At 38.8% G+C, this 15,648-nt stretch overlaps 1 non-coding gene across 1 annotated transcript; it reads left to right on the top strand.

Moving 5' to 3' along the window:
- The first annotated feature begins 7,736 nt into the window (after positions 1-7,736).
- Positions 7,737-7,808, top strand: TRNAM-CAU. The gene has a single exon. It is a non-coding gene; the product is annotated as a tRNA-Met (tRNA).
- Positions 7,809-15,648: the final 7,840 nt, after the last annotated feature.

The following is a 15,648-nucleotide window of genomic DNA, read 5'->3' on the forward strand; positions in this document are numbered from 1 at the left end:
TAGTATACAGAGGGACTGAGTCGTCCTTCACTGAGCTACCTATGTAAATAGAATAGCTTTCTCATTAGGTTTAGAAATCCAAAATAAAGTGCAAGGCAGTCTAGTAACTCAGTGAGAAAGCAGTGGTTGAAAAATGAGCAAATTATTCACACTTATTATGAAAGATTTGCAGGTGTAATAACTAGATGCTAGAAATCCAAATATGTCTTTTAATCATCATTCACGTTTGCTCTTACCAGAGAAACACAAGATATTTTGATAATAAAAATAGTAAGTAATATGTGGCAAGCATAACTGATATCTGCTGGTATTACATGGGGAAATTGAGATTAAAAGCTTCAAGCAGACTTTAAAACAAATAAATAAAAATGCTCAGTTTAAGGGATTCCTGAGGTCTAGGATGTGACTAACACAACACCTTCATTTGAGAGGGTCGTGTAACATACTGGAAAACAGACTGGTCTGTTTGATGCCATTCATGTGGAAAGTATTAGAAGCTATTTTAAGTGAATTTTAATGGTTCAAATGAGAAAACACTTGGAAAAAAAAAAAAGTCATAAGATTACCTGTTTACTTGCTAAAGTATAAATGAGTCCCATTTGCAGGCTGCAAATGCATCTGAAAAGCTGAAGAGATACTGCCAGAATCTGGAAAGGTCTGAGGCAAGTTTCATAGAGATGATACTGAGTATTGCAAAGTACTGGTAGCTCATTTGCCAGCAGTGTTTTGCTGTTTTTGATAAAAGCCAGACAACAAAAATCCTACCTTGAAGGTGCTTAAAATCCTTAGAGATGTTAAGAAAATAATCTAGTGGTTTTATTAAAAGAAGAAATAATAAGTCAACAGCAACAAAACAACGCAATGCACTTGGGAGGGGGGGGAGAAATGGCTAAGGGGGCCAAATTCAGGAGGCAAATCAGAACCGTCAGTAAGTTTTACAGATTATGAAGGGATCGTGGTGTGACACCTTGGGATCTCTGGAATCCAAACTTTGCTTGTAATTGCCTCTGACAATGCTATACAAAGCAAGGATTTCAAAGCTAGAAATCAATGAGAGGGTACAACAAATAACGAGGCCTCCCTCACTACAATTAGATACAGGAGATTCAGATCATTTAGATTTCTGCTCACAAATCACAGAACACAGTCATTTAGGAAGCTATAAATATGGGGCAGGGGGGCAAAAACCTAACAAGAGCTTCAAACATTGTGTATTACTGCTGAGATTCCAGAGCACACTGCCCAAGAAAGACACTTTCAAGTGAACATAAAAATCCTTGAAGTTCTGATCCCACCATGCACAGCTGCAGTAAAGAGGGCAAACGGTGTTATTGCCAGAGGACTGCAGTGTAAATAAAGGAGCTGCCATTCTCATTATCTGCTGTTCAGAGCATGAGCACAGTGTCTGCTCAGTGTATTTTTGACAGGAAATAGCCGCTCTTAATGGGATATGAAGGAGATAAATCCAACAGGCACCATAAATTTTGGAGGTGTTAGTAAATGTAAGGAAATTAGGATCTGTTTCACTGCAGAGAGGAGACAGTTTTATTACATTTTTAAAGTGTATTTTTTTTCTTAAGTGATATAGGTGTCTATTTTGAAATAATTTCATTTAAATACAGCAATGAGTGAGGGAACTTAATCTCAAAAGGAGAAGAAATCTGAGGTTTTGAGTGGGCTGTTGTACACAAACATGATCCAAGAGAGCTGTATGCTAGCTTTCAGTTATTCAAGTTAGTGTTTGGTGTGTTACACCACAGGACAGTGTGCAAATTTAGGCTTCTAGTATAGCTGCCCAGTCAGTGTTACAGAAGGCCTGCTTGATAGATTACAATTAACAGCTGCAAATTCTGTATTCCCTCCTCTACTCCTGCTGATCTTGCCTTCCAGTATCTCTTGCTTACCAAATTCAGTGATAATCTTCTGGATGCAAGTGGTATCTCTTGAACTAAGTGCAGAAAAACTGTAGGTGTGTGGCTCTCCAGGTGTCACAGAATGGTGAGGGTGGGTGGGAAGAGGAAGGATGTGTATGTTAGTGCAACAGCTTTTGCAAACAGTTGCAGGTTGAACATTTGCATCTACCCTGGAAAACATGGTTCCAAATGTCAAGCTTTTTTTCCAAGTTCTAATGCAATGGCCAAGGGCAAGTTTGAAGCTGTAATCAACAATACAGATAAGACATTTTTTAAAGGACTTAGCTAGATATTTCCTCTGTCAAGAGGTATTTTCCTGGGATTGTGTTGGTGGTTTTGGTGGGGTTTTTTGAGTCTGTGTCCATTTGATGGACAGTTGTGTTAGAAACTTTCATTGTATAAGCTGGCATGTTTCTTTGCTTTTATAACATGTTCATCACCATGGTATCTGAGCACTTCGTTTTGCATTGGTAACTTTAGAGCTTCTGTTAATGTATAGAATCATGTTTTCCATTACTCTTGTCAAAAGGCCATTACCTTCCTGTACCAGCTGGGGACTTCACTGAAGAGTAACAGTCACTGGCACAGCCCTACACCCAAACTGATGGAGATGGATTATTCAGATTTCCCTCTTTCAGAAGTCTGCAAATTCCTCAGTAAATGGGCTAGCACACACATACACAGCTAAATGTATGTGTTTTTTTGCTCTTTTATCCAGACTAAAAGTATATTGCTATCTGCAAATTGTTTAAATTTTTACATGCTCTGCCTTGGTAGCTTATGTATAGAACCGCTTTTTATGAAATCTGATCTGGTTCTTAGTTTCTCTCCCCTCCTGTTACAGCTTTGCATGCAACCCAGATGCTGAACTATTATGGATGTTTAGTCATATATGAATGGAAGAGAAATGTAATGTGGTGTGCTGAGGGGTTTATATTGCTGTGTCTGATTTCTGATTAGTTTTTTCCTGAGCCTCAGATAGGAAAGGCTTTTCCCTACTATATGGTGGGGCTTCTTATTCTCCTGGATCTGAAAGACAATGTCTTATTCACATTGCTGCCAGTGACTTCAGTAATTCCATTCTGATCTTAATAACACTTGTTCTTATTTCATTGTCTATGTACTTCTGATCCTTACTGGATCATTCTCAATGTTGATAGCCCTTTGGGCATGCCTGCAGACTTCAATGGGCATTGCGGATATAAGTGTTGTCAATGAAGCAGCTTGTGAAAAAATTATGGCAATTTGTCAAGGAAAAGTAGTTTATTGAATCCATGATGCTTCACTTTGTAAATTGGCTATTTTTATTTGCTGAAGTTATATGAAGTGGTAGCGCTTGACAGCTCATTTGGCTGGTGTCTCCAGTTCTGATTCCTCATGTAATCTTGTAGCATGATCAATGGACTGAGCTTTGAGCTATTCTGTAAATGTGCTCATGTTTGATTAGGGCTCTTCCACCTGAGAAAATTAGGGGTGTAAAACTGTTGGTTAAGCAAGGGTTTCACATACCAGAAGTGGAGAAAATTAGGTAATAAGAGTGATACCAAATTCCTCTAACTTTAGGGAACTTCTGAGTAGAAAAATTCTGGGAGCAGGGGTGTCTGGCTTGGATACTTTTTTTAGGAGAAATAAGTTGCACTTAAGAAATGGAAGCTTCAGAATACAGTAACACAGACCTCAGGAAATGATCAAATGGAAACTTGTCTGAAACAAATTGCTTTAATGATCAGCATAAATGTGTTTTAATTTGGATTAATTACAGCCTGGGAAGACTTTACTTCTAAATAAACTTCAGGAAAATGTCATCCGTAATGAATATACTAAATAAACTTCAGTATAAATAAATGGGTCATGGTTCTCCTTCCCACTGAAGACTTGCTGTGTTTAGGAAATGTAAACAAAGCCCTGCACATCGACTATACCTTAAGGTATTTACGTAATGACAAAAGATCACTTTTTCATTTTCCAACCATCACCAAGGGATTGTAAAGCAATCAAACTTTAACAGCCAATTAATCTCTCTAGATGATGTTTGTGTAGCACTTAACCAGTTTCAGTAAATTAGATCCCTGTGGGCTGGGCTGTTACATTGATAGAAATGTTACTGCTAGCTGGAGGCATTCATTTACTAGTTTGTAAGAACAGCAGTATTGAGAAATTGTGAGCATATGGAAACAAACTCTGCACCTTTTAAAAAGAAATGCTGTTTGTAAGAATAGGAGTTTCTGAGAGTCACCCAGCATGGAGCCTCACTAGACTGAAGTAGTTTGTCAGTTCTGTTGGACTGGAGAGCCTGCTGCTAATTTCCTGGTAAGAAACAGGAGAGGCAGCTGTGGCTAAAGAAAGAGAATTCATTGCAATAGTATCCACTTAAGCAAACTGTTAATGGAGCAGATTTATTCAAAGTATTCTGCTGTGCACCTAAGCAAAAATACATTAAAATAATAAAATCTTCAGGAGACCAAAAGCTTCCAGTAGAGATGAGATAAAAATGTAGCAGAAAAGTATCATCGTGTAATGAAACTGGAAACTTTCCTTTTCCATGTGGTAGTTCAAGACATCTGCACTAGTCTTCAGGGTTCCTATGTGCAAGTTGAAGCTCAGAAAACACAACTGCAAATCTCCAAGTGGAAAGCCACATGACTGATGTCTGTGTACCCATGGCAATATAGCTACAATTACTAGGTGCTGAATTCTCAGTATGTGTTCCTCAAGGATCTTAATAGCAGATTTCTATAGTAGGTCGGTGTAAGGACTCCCCTGCCCATCATTATTCTGGAGGAGTCCTGGGGGCTCATGAGTGAACTCAGCTCTATCTGATCCACGCTTTGGTCAGTTCCAGGTGGGAGCAAGTCTGGAATTGCCTGTGAGATGAGCTGTTCTCTCTTGCAGATGCACCAGTTGCATTTGGGGTGCAGAGAGGGAGAAAGGAGATGACTGAAAACATTTCAGTAACAGTGCAGCGCATACACTTGCAAGGCTAAAGAAAGAGATGATAAAGGAGGTATGTTCCTTTATCATGTGGCCATAACTTCTTGATTATGGCCTAGAAATCACAGAGTGATCAAGGCTGGCAGGGATCTCTAGAGGTTGTGCTAAAGCAGGGTCACCTAGAGCCCAGATTGTTTAAAAATATATCTAAGGGTAGAGAATCTACATCTCCTTTGGGCAAGCTGTGCCAATGCTCAGTCATCATCAGAGTGTGTTTCCTGATGTTCAAGCAGAACTTTGTGTTGCAGTTTGTGCCCACTACCTCTTGTCCACTTGAAACCACTGAAAAGAACCTGACTTGACCCTCTTTGCAGGGCCAAATAGAGGGGAAGCTTTTGCCTGCCTCAACCTCCTGTCAATGCTTTGCCTAATGTAGCCTAGGGTGCCATTAGCCTTCTTTGAAAGGGTCCATTGCTGGCTTATGCAAATGATACTGTTTGTTGAGGTGCAGTTGTTCTTTGTGACCTCCTTGGTACTGGCTGAGGTGCTGAGAGCAGTCTGAGCTCTTTAAACTTAGTGATAAGTTCTGCATCTGTGGTAACTGTCCCATGTGCTCTCCTAGTAATTGACTCTTACTTCTGTCAACCTCTGTTAGCTATTTTCATTCTAGTGACTTTCAAACACTTCTCTGGACTTTGGCAATGAATACAGGGGAATTATAAGTTTAGCTACAGTTCTAGATTGCCCCTTGGGCAACTGGAAGCATGATGGGAAAACGCCATGCAATGATTTACTTATACAATATAGCACCTTCCTGGAAGGAAGGAAATAGCTGTTAACCAAGTAAGCAGAAAGTAGCACAGGATATGTGGATGAAGCAAGAGCACATGTGCAGGTCCTCATGACTCTGTTTTCCAGTATTTTAGCAGGATTTATGTATGTTTAGAAATTCCACTTGAAACAAAATAGAAATTTCACCCTACATGGTAGTAATTGTAGCACTTGCAAGAGTGGTCAGGAAGGCTTTTGAGTGTTGATATTGTGGTCAAAATATAGTTTTGAACATAGGGAAGCCTGAAGTATAATTGTGCTATTCATTATGATTTTCTAACAAAAATTGTGGTCTGAATCATTGATAATGAAATGCTTTCTCAGTGCAATTATTTTACGGCTGTTTAGAAGCACAATGGACAAGTTTGGATAGAGGCTCTTTTTTTTTTTTTTTGAGAACAGATGAACAACTTCATGTATTGAATAAAATTACAACTTCCTAAAATGACATGCTGGGAAAAGAAATATATCTAAGTGATCCTTGGCTCTAGGGGTGAAATGAAAGAACAAAACTATAGAACTCTTTCCAACCAAGTAAAGTTCTGACAAGGTCACAGAACAAAAACATAATAATATCTCTTGGTTCCTAGTTATAATTTCAGGATGTGCTCTGACCAGTAAAAGCATTGCTAATTTTGTTTTGCACAGCTGTCTTCCATGTCATGAGTTTACATTTCTGCATTGTTTGATCCTGCTCTCTTCCAGATATGCCTGTTTTCTGTCTCTTCCACAGTAATAAGCAGCTTTGAGACTGTTAAAATAATCCTCTCACACTTTCAGCTGAAAGTGACAGCAGAATTTTTCTCTGCAATTTAATAGCTGGGTATAACTCTGAAAGATTATACCACTTATCTGTGAAATATCTTCACTCTGCAGTGCAGGCAGCCAAATGCATCTGATTTTACATTGTAGTTTATAATCAAGCTCTGTCAAAGCAGGGGTGAGCAGTGTAAAATTCAAGAGGTGATGCTTCTTCCTTCTCAAACACTAGAACTTTGCAGGGCATTTTAATGGGGTGGGAAGCTGCAGGAGAAAAACCATATGACACTTCAATGCCTCTTCCTGAGATTTGCAACTCAGGAGGCTGCCAGCCAGAAAGGTACAAGTCAACACACTGCTCCTATCAGCTGTGTCTTCCTCTCTTGTGCCTTTGCCAAATTTCCCCAAAATGAAAACCCAACTTAAACTTATTAAAAGTAATAGCTTGTTGCCATCCAAGGAAGGGCAGCTGCTGTTTCCTGGAAGAGGTCAAACATACAGAATTCGGGTACATAGTGCTGCTTTGGGAGCAGCCCAAATTATGCTGAAGTTTGTTCCTCAGAACCAGTCCTGCACCAGCGATGTGGTGATTGTTCAAACAACCTGTAGACTACTATCCTTCTATTGAAGCACTGCTCATTATCAAATTTTGTACTGGTATTGGAAGCATTTACTTCCCATTTTCTTCAGAGTAGTATGTTGCAATTCTGAGTCTTGGAGCTTATTTTCCTCTGAAATACATCTGTCATGTAATGATTACCATGCTTACCTGCTCATCTTTTTCCTCTACAAAAGAGGAGAGCTTTGAGTTCAGTAACAGTTTGATTCTGGCAGTTGGTGTTTTTCTCATGGTCATCTCATGCCACTGGACAGTGGCTTTGTTCTCTAAACTATTTTTCTGACACAAAGGCCTTCAATACTATGTTCACTGTGCCCAACAAAAATCATACAGCAAAGTGTTGGATTCAAGTGTGAGGTTTGTTGTTGGACTGGAGATCTGAAGGGAAGAACACAGCTTCCTGTATTAGGAGCCTGTGGGCTTGGGAGGTCAAAGTTTCCTATTTGGTGAAAACTTTTGAACAGCTTCTGGCAAAATGTCTTGGTTTTCAATTTCAGAGGGTGAGCGGGCTCTTTACAGGAAATGACTCGCATGAAAAGCCTTCCAGAACAGAACAGACCATGTTATGGAGAAACACTGTTTCTTCTGGAGGGTATTAATAAGCCTCGTCTTGACGGTGAGTCTTTGTATAACAACATGTGCTTAAACCAGCTGACTGGTGCAGAGGAAGTTGTTGCAGCAGCAGCAGAGTGGCGCAGCGGAAGCGTGCTGGGCCCATAACCCAGAGGTCGATGGATCGAAACCATCCTCTGCTATAGCTCAGCTTTTTTTTTCTTTTCCGTGCATGGAAAAGATTCAACTTTCCGTGTAGTCTCTGCTTATCCAAGCAGTCCAGTGTCACAGATACTAATGTCTCTAGCTGCAGGGGGGGTGTTTATGGGTTGGAACTAAATGATCTTTAATATCTCTTCTAACCCAAATTACTCCATGATTCATCTTGGCTTGGATCTGCTGCTTAAGGCAGTAAATTTGTATAAGAAAAAATTGTAAGCAAGTATGATTTTTCTCATACTCATCTTTTTCCTTTCCAGTCTACATTGCATCTACAGAGGGGAGAGTGGGAAAATAACCCAACACTCCTATGCTTTCTGGAATAAAAATTCTGACCTTGGAAAAGCCACATTCCATCTGATAAGCACGTACATGTGAATAAGCAGCAGTACCCCATGCCCCTGGGACTGGCTCCCATCCAGAGGCTTACTTTGCAAGTTGGGGCAGGTGGCATCTTTGCACCATCTCCAATTTTGGATTGCATATTATCTTTAGGGCAGCTTTAAGTTCTAGCCAATGCTCAGTGGGAGCCTCTTGGCATACGCTATCTGGTAGAAACACTGAATCAGCCTGGTTTGGTCCTGTCCTCTAGCAGAGGAGGTGGTGGTGAGGGGGGAAATACCATACACTTTTTCCTGCTGTGCTCAACTTCAAGTGGTCTTTTGACTGGGGACTGTGAATTGAGGTTCTGCCAATGGCAAGCTGTCTCTAAATTGTCTTCTGAGTTGTGTTTTGCAGAAATGTTCTAGCACTGGGGAGCTTTTAACTCTAGGACTCTGTGATACTATATTCCCAGCTAAATCAACTTTTCTCCCGGTTTCAAATAATATCATAGTTCTAGACTTTTCCAGTGTTGATTTTTCATTTTTTTTTTGTACCTATAATGACCCTTTTTTTTTTTCTAAAAATTCCTTGTCCCCAGTGCTCTTTTGGAATTAGCAGCAGAGCTGAATAGAGTTTAAAAAAGCAAAACAAAGCTTAGATGCCACTGTAGGTTTGTAGTGACAGAGACAATAAGGTGTTCCAAATTTGATTCTCTGTTTCTTAGAGGATTGCTTCTCTGTCTAATTCCCTTTTCCCTTGTTGATAAGCACCAAGCTGACACTTCCACAGGACCATCCACAGTTTTCTCAGTGGCAATAGCTGATGTGTAACCACTGTATATCACAGATTGATTTCCTCATCACGCCTGCAGAGCATGACTTTGAAGTTACTGATGTTGAATTCCATCAGATAAGGGCTCCTGGTCTCTGCAAGAACCTTTGAGGCCTGGCCAAGGACATTTAGAAGTCACAAGTCAGAGAATAGACTTATTTTGTGTTTTGAGTTGTGGGCTTTTGCTGCATTACTTTCATCTCTTCACACCTCTGGGTTATTAAAGGTTTGTCCAAAAAGAGCAGACTAGGTTAAACAGAGTGCTAGCTGTTCACTCCTGGGGGTTATAGGTGCTCCTTTATTGGTGAAAATTATTCTGAAGTCCTAGGCCCAGAGGGAGTCTGAGGTTATATACCAGCTTAGGTGGTGTTCCACCCTAGTGCTGCTACACAGTATAGGGGATTAGGGAGAGCAAATGGCTACCCAGCTTGGAAAAAAGAGCAGATGCAAAGCTTATGACAGCAATTCTCTTAGAAATGGCTGAAGTGCTCTACATAAGTAAAGAGGTTTTAAATAAGTCCAATGATCTTGTTAGGCTTCACAGAAAATGTAAGACAAAACAGCGAAAAGCTACATATTGCTGTAACTGCTAATATAATATTAAAGTTCTTAATTTTGTTGTGCTTTCTCTTTGTGCATGATACCTAGCTAATTTAATGCCACAGGCTAATATTTTCATTAGTATTCCTACTTATTATCAGTAAAAATTAGTTACATCTGAAAAAGCATGTGCACAGGATACATATAAAGTGTCATGGTGTTGGCAATTCTGCTGCTTATGCTTGTTAACTTTAGTGTAGCCTTAGGGCTCTCATGTTGACTCTGTTAAGCATAAAGTGCTGTAACTCAGAGTACTGTTTATGTGCTATGCCTTTAAACTTATCTTTACAAATATTTCTAATAGTTTTTACTGTGTTCTTTACCTTGCAGCAGTTCTAGGTGTTCAAATTATACAGCCAACACTCCTCTTGTGTCCTTCCTCCCTTTCCCACTCTTGCTCTTTTAATTAAATGTTATTAAAGCAATGGGAAATGGCTCAAGAAGACATTGTATACATGAACACCGAGCTTGGTAAAGTATTTAATCAGTTTTATCTAGGATGAGGGAAGGACAATTACAAGAAATGGGACAAAATATCTTACAGTGAAACTTCTTAGTATGTCCAGGAGGAGAAACAAAGATCTGCAAACAGCTTTATCCCAGAAAAGCTAGCTTTTCGTCAGCAAAAATCCAAACTCAACCATTGTCAAATGTAGTTAGATAATTTGTGTTTATTCTAAAGTGAAAGTGTATCAGTAATAGCAGTTTGACTACTGCTCATTGGACCCAGCCATAATGTAGGAGAGTTCCAGCACACTTCATGCCCATTTGTGGGAACTGTGGACCACAGAGCTCAGGATCTCAGTAGGAATTGTAGAAGCAGCTTGTTGTAGTTATGATAAAGCCAATATCCTAGGCACCTCCAACATGTTACTGCCTGAAGACACTGCTGATGTTTGCTCAGCCATGTGCTTTATATCACCTAAGGTGCTGTTGGGATCTGCACAGTCCGGAAAGAAGATGAGGAAGGAGCATAGATGGGCAGGAGGTAACAGACTTTGTGGTGGGCTGGGAGTAAAGGATTGTGTGGTATTAGTGTTATAGCAAAGGGGTATGGTGTTGAGATCCTGATAGGGATTGACAAGACTTGCCACAGGGGAAAGAGGCTTGAGCTCAAGCTTGGAATGAGGTTTGGGCACACTGAGAAATGAAGTAGCAGAGTAACAAAAGAGGTTTCTGCTTCTCAGCACTATTTGAGGCCTTTAATCCAAGACCAGTCCTGTTTCCACATCTGCCATCCTTATCTCTAAACAACAGAAATAAAAATGAGTGCAGCTGATTTTCTTTATTTGCAACTGCTTGCATGCTCGTAAGAAAGTTCTATGGGAAGTTTTAGATTTATTTTACCATAAATTAGATTTAAATCTGATGGACCCTGTGGTATACTCCACCATCTAGAAGCAGATGTCTTGGTTAATAGATTTGATGTTACTATGTGGGTATGCAGTTTTGCTAGCAGTACGTGTGCTAAGGTATCCAAAATGGCTGGTGCTGTGGAAACCTTTATTGCTTGAGTCTTCAGTTTTGGCTTGGTTAACGGTTGTGATTTGAAGAAATAATAAATAAAATCCCTGCTTTAAAAGGAATACTGCTTGGTTAACCACCTTTGGAGTGACACAAAATGGTTGAGGCTCATGTCATCAGCTGCTTTCTGAAAACCCTCACTCCTAGTTTCTAAACTGACAGGATGCTGAATGTATAAGTTATATGCCTAACAAAAAGGAAAATGTCTGTCAGAAATATTGCAGCTTCCCCCTGTAGGAGGATGCTTTAAATGTGAAATATCTTTAAACATTGTGTGAAGGCTGCTTTAAAAAAAAGGTTGAAGTAACATTGCTTTCTATTTTGAACATGTTTCAGCATTTCAGTTCTTGGTCTGCTGTTGTCTGTCTGAGATCTTGTGTTATCTGGGAGAACGACAGTGGCAGGCTGAGTGTGTGTCCATTTATATGCATCTAAGGAATTAGTCACAGGCAACATAGACAGTTATGTAAAACATATCCTGGGGAAAGGTATTGTGGTGTAACTCTTTTCATGATGAAATTTTTATAAATGAAATTAAAATGTGTAGTTAAATGTAGTGATAGTGAGCTCTGCACCTCTTTCCATGAACTCCAGAATCCTTTCATCTTTTGCATTTGCTGCAACTGCACCTACTTCAAAGCATTGCTGCAGGCATTGGGAAGGATTCTGGCACTCTGTGGGAATAGGGTGGGGATGAGAAATTCTGTCATCACTTGGAAACTGCAGCCATTTCTGAAGTGCCAGTGTGATCTGGCTTTACAAAAGGACAGCAACATTAGGCAACTAATTTGGGAATGTGAGGAAAAATGTCTGTATTTGGCAGTAGTTATGAAAATGCTTTTTAAAAAAAACACAACTCTTTAAACTAAGAAGCACTTGATAAATAATCTAATGAATAATCTAAGGATGGAGTTGAATACAGTGTGGAAATGATGGCTGGACATCTATATGGGTAATTGCCGTTCTGTCTTGTGGTTTTGAAACGAGCTGTGAGGAGACAAACCCTGGACACAATCCAGCCATTGATATCTGGGGTCTGGTTGGACTGGAATGTAGCAGAAGGTTTTAAAGAATCAAAGCTTTGTTAGTTTTAATAAATAAGGTAGCCTGAAATGTAGCAGTTATCACTTGTTTGTCAACTGATCTCTTAAACAAAATCTAATTGAGGAAGTTTTAAGTTCTAGATGAGCTAATATAGAGAGATGGAAGCTGTGGGTGGTGATGCCTTACAAGAAGCTGCTCCTATGCTACTGCTATCAGTGTGAACAATATAACCTCTAGCTGACTGCTGTGAGGGTGATCAAACTTGTAATGAAAATATTTGTCCCCTCTCAAGACGATATATTTGTATGAATACACAAAAAGCCTGTCATATATAGATAACTTGGTTTCATATTGGCTCATATTTGGAGAAAAAAGGTTCAGTCATAGAAGTCTGAATCATGAATGGCACCAAATTTTACTTTGACTTGCAAAACTACAAGATACCGTTTTCATTGAAGGAATTTTATTGTGGAAGAAACTGTAAGGTTTTTATGCTGATTAGATTGTTTTATTTTTAAAACCATATTAAGAACATTCTTCAATCAAGTTTCAAAAGAAGTGGGCCCTATTAGGCGTTTTGAGCAGCCACTGCTGTAAAGGATTGCAATTTTTGGAGTATAAAGCTGACTGGCTTTTTTGGAGTATAAAAAATAAATGGCGTCTAAAAGTGAAATCCAAGTGTACTACAGTTTTTTGTTGTGTACTGCACTGAAGTTATGAATTCATGTGGTGTTAGAAACAGCAGGCAACTTTCAAGGTGCTTCCAAGGTTGGAGAATTTATTTTTTTTAATAGCTAAGGATTTTTCAAATAACCTTTACCACCAATCCTTCAGTAAAGGCTGAATCAGTTGGAAGGTTCTTTTGTGGATAAATGTTTTAAAATAATGCTCGTACTTATAAATTTGGCTGTATTACTGCAACAACTCTGTTAGCTCTTCATGAGTGTCCATGCTCCCAATTAACATGCCTCCTAATGTCAGGGGAAGAAAAGCAATTTCCAAGTTAGAGCTGGGAGAAATATGGGTCTTAGTGTCCAGAAGCTGGTTTCTAAAATTAGAATAGCACATTCTAAGACTGCAAATATAACCTATAAATATAAAAAATGTTCTCTAGAAATTTACCTCCAATCACTAATTGCTGTTGGAAAGAAATTAGGCTGAGTTTTGATCTGTACTTGATCTTGGTTTCCACTTTCTTCTGTTATGAAAGATCAAAGGACACTTTAAACATGCAAAATCCAAAAAGGTCTTTATGTGATGTTGTTTTGTTTTTGGTGTTGCAGACTGTGCTGTTTCCTCAAGGCCATAAACTCGGACTAGGTAGCAGTTATTGAGCCTTGGTGATAATCACCCTGTGTTAACATTATAGATGCCCAAACAGAATATAATCTGCTCACACCATATGACTTTGCTTAGCTCAGCAAGTTGGCAAAGGTCAAACCAAACAACAGCAGAAAAAAACCAAAACAAAAAAACCCAAACCACCACAGAACAAACCAGCAAAACCAATTCACATGTTGCCTGGTGCTTTATAGAAGTACATAACCTTTCTCTACAGAGACTCTGAAGTTAATAGGCAATCTACAGTAATCTCAGTAAAAAAATTACTGCATCCTGTACCTAAAAAAATTGTGAAATAGCATGTCCAATGCTGACTAATTGATGTATATTACTAGATATAACATCATTGACAAGGAACACATGTTTCTTCTAACTAATCTTGAATAGGACACAACCTCTTACCTGTCCAGGCAAGAAGAGATTAGGAATTATTGTACATCTGTACAATAAGAGATCAGGCTGTCATATTCATAGCAACTTTCTAGCTTTCTACATAGATACATTTTACAAGTATTTTAGTTGTAATATTAACATTGTTTTTAATTGTATGTTTAAAATTATTTTAATTAGTATACTTTATTCCACAGACTTTCTTTTGTGTAACTATATACAAGACAACCATGTTTTTGTTGCCTGTTTGTGGGTAACATGGAATTAATAAGTGGAGGATTCTATAGGCAAAAACAAGTATATAGGGGAAACAGTGTGGATAAAAATTGAACTTCTATATAATATTTATCTCATACTCTATTTTTTAACCTTTCTTAATATATGCACTTCATACAATTATTTTAGGCCTGTGCATCCATAATTAGAATTGTCCCTAATATTCTATTTATCTTATGATGTTTTCTGGGTGCTTCACTTTATTCAGCATAACATAAGATAAAAATGATTTGGTCTGCAATGGCTGGCATGTTAGAGGAAAAAAAAGATGCAATTTTACTACCTGTTCATATTTGGTTTTTCTCTCCTTTTTTTTCATTTTGTAGATTGCTGTATTTTGATAACAAGTGCTTGCTTTCTTTCTCCAAGGCTGCAAAACCTGATCATATGGGATTCTAAGTAGAGTATTGGAAGAATCTAAGGAATACCAGTGTGCTTGGTTTTGCTAGTATATACTGTATCAAGAAAACATGTCAGACTGATTCTGCAAGCTCAGCAATCCTGTACTCTTAATGTTTAGCTGAGAGACCACTTGGGAATCCTGGGTACTGTAGGTATAAACCAAGAGGTCAAGATCAAACGCTTGGCAAATATTAGACCACAGATGCTGAATGAGCAGAAAGATTTCATTTGGTGCCATCACTGCTGCTGAGCTGACAGATGGGAATTAAAATGCACAAATGGCCCTTCCCCCTTTTCCCAGTGTAAGCTTTCTGTTGATCTCCAAATGACTAATAACATCCAAAAAGCAACACTCTATAGTTGCCTCTTTTGGGGCTGATGATACCATACATTATCTCTCTGTGAAAGTAAGAAAAAGTTTTGAGGAAAGCCAAAGAATTGTCTTGTGTATCTCTGATGAGACAACGTTGGACAGATATTGCCAGGAGACAGATAAGAGGGAAGTGTGGACCTGTGGCTGAAAAACAAGTCTGGAACTTCATTTTTGCCTACTCCAGCCTAATGAGCAATTTTGAAACAGAATTGTCTTGGGGAAGGGTTGATAATATAAAAATGTGTCTGCTAGGTTTGGTTTTGCTGTAAGTCTGTAGTGGGAACCAAAAGGAAAAAGAAATAAGTCACCACTGCAGGACCACTGGGAGCCAAACTGTTTCTGACTGTCCTAGCCTTATGAACAAACTATCTTCTCATTGTCTGGCTTTTCTAATTATGGTTGTAGCTAATTTGTCCTGTCTTTTTCATACTGTTTTATGACTTTACATCTGATATTTTTTACTTTGTTGAACATAGTGATGTGTAACTTTTCTGTAGTTTACTTTTTAATGGCATTTTTTGCAGACTTACCAGGTGATTAGTGCCAAGAAAAATAATGATTTTTCAGCTGTTTTCGTATAGTTGATGTCTCCCCTCTCTTGATACTTTATGACCTCAGAAGACGTTTTTCTCCCCCAGAACATCTGGAAGGCAAAGATTAAATTTCACCATGGTCTAATCAGATTTTCATAAAGTTGAGTCAGAAAATGAGGTTGCTTC

Source organism: Chaetura pelagica, unplaced genomic scaffold (genome assembly GCF_000747805.2).
Source record: "Chaetura pelagica isolate M959 unplaced genomic scaffold, ChaPel_1.0 scaffold222, whole genome shotgun sequence".
Classification (NCBI taxonomy): domain Eukaryota; kingdom Metazoa; phylum Chordata; class Aves; order Apodiformes; family Apodidae; genus Chaetura; species Chaetura pelagica.